Below are 7582 nucleotides of genomic sequence, written 5' to 3'. Positions count from 1 at the left end.
TATAATGTTTTTTCTGTGATCTGTTGTGTGCACACCAAAAAAAATTACGATAAGTAAAAAAAAAGATCCAGGGAGATTTGTGAATAGCATCTAAAACTGGTGGTTCTGTGATTTTCCTACCATCCCGGGGTAGGAGATAAAGCAGTGGCTGTAGGTGCAATGCCACAAACAAAAACCCAACTCCATCACAGAGAGATTGTAAGAAAAATGAATGGGTATGTTGGTGTCTGTTATATTATATTGAGAAGTTGTTTGAGGAGATAAAGAAGAGAAAAACGCTATTAAGAGCATAGTTGCTGTGTGTTGCTGAAATAAAAAAATTATAATATAATAATAATACTAATAGTTATAATAATACCAATTGGAAGCTAGATTTTCCCCCCTCCTCCCAGAGCAACCAAGTCCTCTCATCTGAGAGATGGGGGCAGAGGAAGCCTTAGAAGATCCCAGAGGGTTAATGTTGTCAACAAGCAAGGCGCAAATGGTCTCTGCACCTTCTCCGCAGTCATAGGGCTCTCCGATAAGTGAAATGCATGCTTAATACATGTATGTAGCTGGGTATTCCCTACGTAAAGTCTCATCCAGTACAGTGCTGACAATGAACCTCTGCTTTCCACCCCACCAATACCCGTCCCAACTCCAGGTCAAAGAAAGGTTGTCGATGGAGAGAGGAGAAAAGAAAAGTACATAAGTAATAGTAATAAAGTAAAACAAATAAAAAGAGTAAGAAACATAGTAAAGTAATATGTCTCTTTTCGGGGTCACCCCTTGACCCGTTAGCTTCCTCTTTTTCTTTTCCTATTCGAAGAGTACTATCCCCCCCACCACGAAGAGATGGGTCTATTTGGGGGGGATCCAGGGAGATAGTGTAGAAATTTTACCTGGATTTGATAAAAATTTAGGGAGTGTTCTTGAAATTATACCATCTCTCCATCTCACAAGGCAGGAAAGATGGGAAACAAAAATAAATTACACATGCTGTCCACAGGCTTGGGATACCACCCCACCAATTGATTGTGATATCATACTCAAGGAATATAAATTATATGTGGAAAATGTTCAAGGTGACCACCATTATCAAGGAGAAAAGTGGTTCTAAGACAGTTGGATCTCTTAACAGAGTCATTATAATATCCTTTAAAATGCAAGATGGGGAGTGGTTGTTTGTACAGTGGAATCCACTTATAACGAGAAGTCGGTTATAAAGAAATTATTCTATAACCCTGGGGTTTTTTTCCTTCTGTATCTTTGTAAATAAAATACTGCTATAGCGCAATCAGACAAACATGTGAGTCGGTTATAGCGGAATATTGCTGCTGCTGTGCACAGCGCATAGGCCATTTATTCATGCAAAACCTCGCCAGTTGTTGGTGATCTTGCGAAACAAAGAATGGGAGAGCCCACGTGTGCCAACAATGAAGGCGGAGCGAATGTGTGGGGAGGTTGTGGTATGCGCAGACAAGCAGAACGCATCGCGTGATAGGCCAGCCCAGTCTAGACTATCTAGGCCTAGCAATAGCATGCCTCTCACTTCTCCGATGCAGGGATGGAGAGGTCACAACGATGTGACTGTGATGGGATGAAGTGAATGTGTGATGTGCACAAGCAGACGGAACACACCACAGTGGTGGGGTGGGGAACAACACAGCAGACGAGTTAGCCTAGAGAACTTTTATTTCTGATCGCCAACGCCGAGCTGTCAACATCGCTAGTGCTAGAGAAAGAAACCTGATTCGATTTTTGATCAAGTAAGACCTAGAGATCTTGTTGAGCCAAATCATCATCAGGGGAGATTACAAAAAGAAACGAACAGAAAACCAGACTCATAGATTCGACCTACTGTACTATTTCCCTTTAATTTATTACTGGATCCCTTACAACAAGAATCCTGCTATAACGGATGTTTCGCACCGGTCCCCTCCCTCTCGTTATAACAGGATTCCACTGTCTTTGTCATTGTCTTGGTCAATTGACATTTAGATCAGGTTCTACTGCACTGTAGGCCTACAATTATCTATGCTGCAAAGAATACAGATCAGGTTTTTATAGTAACAGAACTTGAGCATGTCGACTGTCTTTTCTTTTTTTTTCCTTTTCTTCAGTGTTGACCCAACTGCTTTGCATAATTAATAAATAATAGTCCTTAGAAATACTTAGATTTTAATTTATTCGTTCTGAATATTAATTAATAGACATTTGAGCTTGAACCAAAATAGGATCTGAAAATTTTTCTTATTCTATTGGAACAGAGCTCGGTGAAGTTGCATCATAGAGTCTCTCTTTCCATAAAAGAATCTTTTGTACATGTATGTTGTGTAGGCCTACCCTGAGTTTTTAGGTCGATTTGGGGAAGGTTCAAGCTAAGATTTAATTTACAGTTGTATCTTCTTCTCATTCATACCTTAATGACGTTCTTGTCTTTATTGGGCAAAGGCTGCTGTACACTGTAGGTCCTATAGGCTCCTGTAGAGCTTTGGATCCCACTGCCAAGGGTTGAACCAATATTTCCTTCTTAGTGAAAAGATTTCATTGACGACAGCTGCTACTACTATTTGTCAAAAAGAAATACTTTCCTACTTTTAGCTTTAATCCTCACGAAGACTCCGCTGGTGTCTGCAAAGCAATGAATAATAAGTCTCTTTACCATTGCACTCAACAAAGCGATTCCCAAATGGATCTCTGTATTGTCTTTCTGCTGAGATGCCTGCTGATTTTCGGAGCTGAAAAATAGACTAACAGAAAAAGTCTCACCGCATTGTCTTGTCAAAAAATGTTAGATTTTGTTTTGTATTTTTTTCATCTTGGCAGGATATGATCTGTTCTTTTTCTTAAAAAAAAAAAAAAAATTGAACTGCAGTCAAGTTCATTTTTCTTGGTAGTTAGAATTATAATTGTTGCTGGAGCAAAACTTGAACAAGCAGAAGATAAGTAGATGATTTTATTTGAGTAGTTGGGCACAGAAGGAAGACAAACACTGAAAACTCGAAATCATGACTCGCTCATGACAAAACCAATTTGCCATTCTCTAACTCATTCCTCATTCATTTGCCTCTTTCACCCTGGTATTGGGTATCTGCGCTGCCAAGAAGAGCCCTCCACCTCTGTTGTGAGTGGTCTTCTCTGCCTCAAGCCAGCTGTGTCATTTTTGTCCTACGACATCTCCCTCTATATCTCGGTGAGTGGTTTGCAAATGCACTGGTGTGGTTTGCTTCTTCTTTTCTATCAAAAACTATTGTCATTCTCTCTCCTCCTTTTTTGTGTTTGTTACTCTCCTGTAACACCTCTAATCTTCGACACTTACCAGTATATAAAACTTTATTGTGTTGTAAGTGTCGTAAAACTTTTAATAAAATTAAACTCAAAATCTCGCTCCCATCTGAATACTCTTTCTCCTCAGGGAGTGGGTGGTCAGGGTGCTACTTGTGTTAGGTCCTACTTCTTTTCTCTCACCCTTTTGTTTCTGTCTGTCTGTTACTGTCCGTGTTTGTCTTACTTTTTCCCAGCACTAAAGAGAGAGTGGGTAGTTGGCGGGTGCTCTGGTGTGGTTTGCTCCTTCTTTCCTATTACTATTATAAAAAAATCCATCATCTCTATCTCCCCCTCCTTTTTTGTGTATATTACTCTCTTGTAACACCTCTAACTCTAATCTTCGGCACTTATATGACCTTATTCAACTTATTGTGTTGCAAGTGCCGTAAAACTCTTACTTTAAAAAAATAACTAAAGAGAGAGTGGGTGGTTGGCGGGTGCTCTGGTGTGGTTTGCTTCTTCTTTTCTATCAAACATCTATTATCGATCGTACTTATCTCCCCTCCTTCTTTTTCATGTTTGTTACTCTCTTGTAACACCTCTAATCTTCTTACGCTCATAAGACCGTTATGGCCAAGCTGGGCTGTGAGAGTACAAATGTCCCGGTAGAAAACCGTGATGGTACTCCATAAAAATTCACTCCTCGGGAATCAAACTCGGGTCTCCTGTGTGCGACAGCGAAGCGCCAAATCACTACCAACTACAAATACAAGACCATGTTGATGGTGGGGCACCTGAGGTCTATTTTGGCTATTACTATTACAAGGCCTAGGGTGCCCATATTTGCTGAGGGACATCGTGAGCTATTAGGGATTTGATATCTATAGCTCAAAAAGTATATTTTGAATTGGTTGCTATGGAAACGGCGGCCATATTGGATTTTGCATACCTTTTTCATTCCCATTTATATTCCCTTATATTATATTTACTGATTCACATCTAATTTGGCATGCCAACAGTAAATATATAGCTCTTAAATTTGGCTTGTTGGATTTTTTTATATATGCTTTAGTTTTTATTTTATCATGACACTTACACTTGTGTTGTTACAAAAAAGTGAAAAAATGGAAAATTCATCCTTTCTAAGCCCATAAATAAAAAAACTACTCCATTAATTAAAAAAATCAACAAGCTAAAATTTAGAACTAGGTGTTGTTGGCATTCTGTGAAAGTTACATTGAAATTGAACAAGAAACATGGCAGAAAAATGGGATAATGTATGTAAAAATAGAATTGTGAGAAAACAGCCGATATAAAGGTATGAGCCGACTGGAAAACATGTGCTGTCGCAGAAGCACTTGGACAAAAAAGACAGCTTTAGGGTATAGCAAAGCTAACATACGTTTCTGGATATTGTTCAGGAAATGTCCTGGTACTATAATATGTAACAATCCCATTTCGCATAATTTGGCCCCAAAACAAGATTTCTAGGTGCCCCACCAGCCTTTAATAGTACTAACAGTTACAGGTTCTTACGTATGTCCACGTGATACTACACCGTTGATCCCCTGCTATTTCTGTCTGTCTTTCTTACTTTTTACCACAACTGCAAGGTCATATGATATTTTATTATGAGCGCGCAGGGCACACCAAACATTTTCAGTACCGGTAGGTAGGAAATTTTGAATTTGCCCAGGTGGTGGCCGAAGCCTATCGATTTTGGACCACCAAGGGATCGTTAACGTGCACAACTTGCACACGGGGTATTCGAAATTTTTCGCCCTAGTCCGAGAAGGCTATGTGTATGATACATGTATTTCCTTCCAGAAGATCAGGAGTGTTGCTGAAAGACAGCTGTAAGAAGGAGCCAAGGAGAAGCAGTAGGAAGGCTGCAGAAAGAGTCAGGAGCACGAGGAGGGGCCAAAGGAGGTGAGGGGATGGGGGCAGAAAGTGGAGACGAAAGCAGACGACAGTATATTGTGAGAGAGCAGGAAAGGATGTGAAAGGAAAACATTTTCCGTCAGTATCCGGATTCGAACCTGGGACCTCTTGAATGAGAAGCAAACACCTCAACCCCAAGGCCACGAGAGCCCCCCCCCCCCCCCACCACCAAAGGATGCTTCCTGGACAGTTTTACCATTCTGAATAGCCTCCACTAACTTTTTCATAATTTCACGCAGTACATGAGATGTAGGGTAAATCCCACGTCGGGCTTTCGTCTGTAGATTCGAAACTTTTCTGAAAAAAGGGGGGAAAAACAAGCAGCAACAATAAAAACTCCGGAAAGTGGTATTAGAAATCTAGAATTTTAGTTAACTACGGTAACTTATAGTTATAGTATAGCAGGCTATAATATTAAGGGCTGCATTCCAACATGAGAACCAAAGTGTACTTTTATTGCACCGTGTTTCCACTCCGATGCGATAATTTTGCACTGGATAAGTTGATCTCTTTGCTGCAGGAAAACTAGAACACCAGAGTGGGGTAAAGCGGAACACTATTTCCTAAATTTTCTTCTGGCCATGGGTACACACCAAGTTTGGTTCTGCATTTTCTTTTCTTTATGAGATAGTAGGCCTACTCAGCTTATGATTATCTTATATAAAGCTGATATATTATATTACTATATATATTAATGCATAATCACCTTCAGCTGAATTTCAACACATTCAATGCAGTGAGACAGAAACTGGTCTTGAAAAAAGGTTTGCAAAACTGGGTGGTCTTGAATTGGGACTTGAAAACGGAAATTTGATAGAAAGTGAAAGGGATGTAACAGCAATCAAAATGTCTAGTGATGAGTAGTATTAATAGGCTATTCATTACGGTAGGGTAATTTTTGTCCACAAAAATAATTATGTTTCGGGCCTCGTCCCAGTTAACCTGCCCAGTTCTCCTCGTTCTCACCTATATATAGTACCTTTTGTAATCTACCAGTTTGAAAACGAATCACAGGATCTCGTGTCACATGACAAAGGAAGAGATAACAACAACATATCAAATTCAGACTCTGTTCATTATATCCACAACGTAATTCTCCGATTGCTGTAAAAGCTCACTCATATTCATCTAGAGTATCTTGCGTACTCCACAACAGGCCAACCTGGCTGTGTTTTGTTACACGACTGGTGTGAAGTGACCTTTCCCTTCTTCTGAGTTTAATTTTTAGTTTTAGTAAGGTTTTTACGGCGCTCGCAACCGCATACGGTCATATGAGCGCCGAGGGGTGGATGTCAACTGAGAAGTCCAAACGGGGAATCACGCTTACTCTGCTCACCTCTCTTGCCTCAACAGCATATAGTCTGCTTCGACTATCAAGGCACCCTGGAAATAGCAGTTCACAAGATAGTGACAAACATACAAATACAAAAGAAGTAGAAGTAGAGGGGAAAATGACGACAGAAGGCCCTAAGGATGAGGAAAGAAAAAACAAGTTCCTCTGTTTTGTTCCGGCACAGTATGACTAGTATGAGAATAACGTTGATAAATCAGCCCATTTACTCATTTACAATTCCACTGTGCACAAGAACATGTTAATATCCTCCTTTTGGGAATGGCGTAAAGACAATTTTAGTCAGTAGCACTGCCCTGGAGGGGAGGGGGGGTTCTGTGTGATTCGTGTTTGAGACTGTTCTCCGAACGAGAGTTTTCATAGGAAACGACGAGACGAATTGGCATACTTTGCAGGTAAACAATGTTTCTTTCAGTTTTAGATACCAAGAGCACGAGTACACATAGATCTAGACAATATCCGGGCCTACCAAAATCAATAATATTTTTCTTGTTACGAAACTGGAAAGCCTTTGCATGGGTACCATAATTATGACCGCTGTAAAGTTTTATCATTAGGTCTGGGGAGGAACATATTATACCCGCCAAACATTTTACGGATCCAAACTCGGCACATATGCATCTGCGGTGGCAGAGCGGTTAGTGCGCTCGTGTCCGAAGCGGAATGTACGGGTTCGAGCCTATCGGTTCGGAGCGGATTTTTTTTTTCGAACATCCTGCCCACCCAGCAGTAATGGGTACCTGACTTCGAGTTGGGGAAGTAAAGATGGCGTGGAAAGGAACTGGCCACCCTACCACAATATGCCGAAGGCCCAATGTCTCATTAACAAGGCAATCTCCAATGTCCGGATCGGATGCGGGAACTACTTTACTTTTACTGGGGAAACAAAGAATAAAAAAACACAAATAAAACAAACCAACAACAGCTCCAAAACACACACACACAAAACAATAACAAAAACTCCCCAACTCAGCACACTTTAGAAGGGGAATGGGTTGGGAGGGGGTCGACGAGAGAGAGAGAGAGAGAGAGAGAGAGAGA

This window comes from Aplysia californica, unplaced genomic scaffold (genome assembly GCF_000002075.1).
Source record: "Aplysia californica isolate F4 #8 unplaced genomic scaffold, AplCal3.0 scaffold01376, whole genome shotgun sequence".
NCBI classification, from domain to species: Eukaryota; Metazoa; Mollusca; class Gastropoda; order Aplysiida; family Aplysiidae; genus Aplysia; species Aplysia californica.
Note: the sequence above shows the minus strand (reverse complement) of the source record.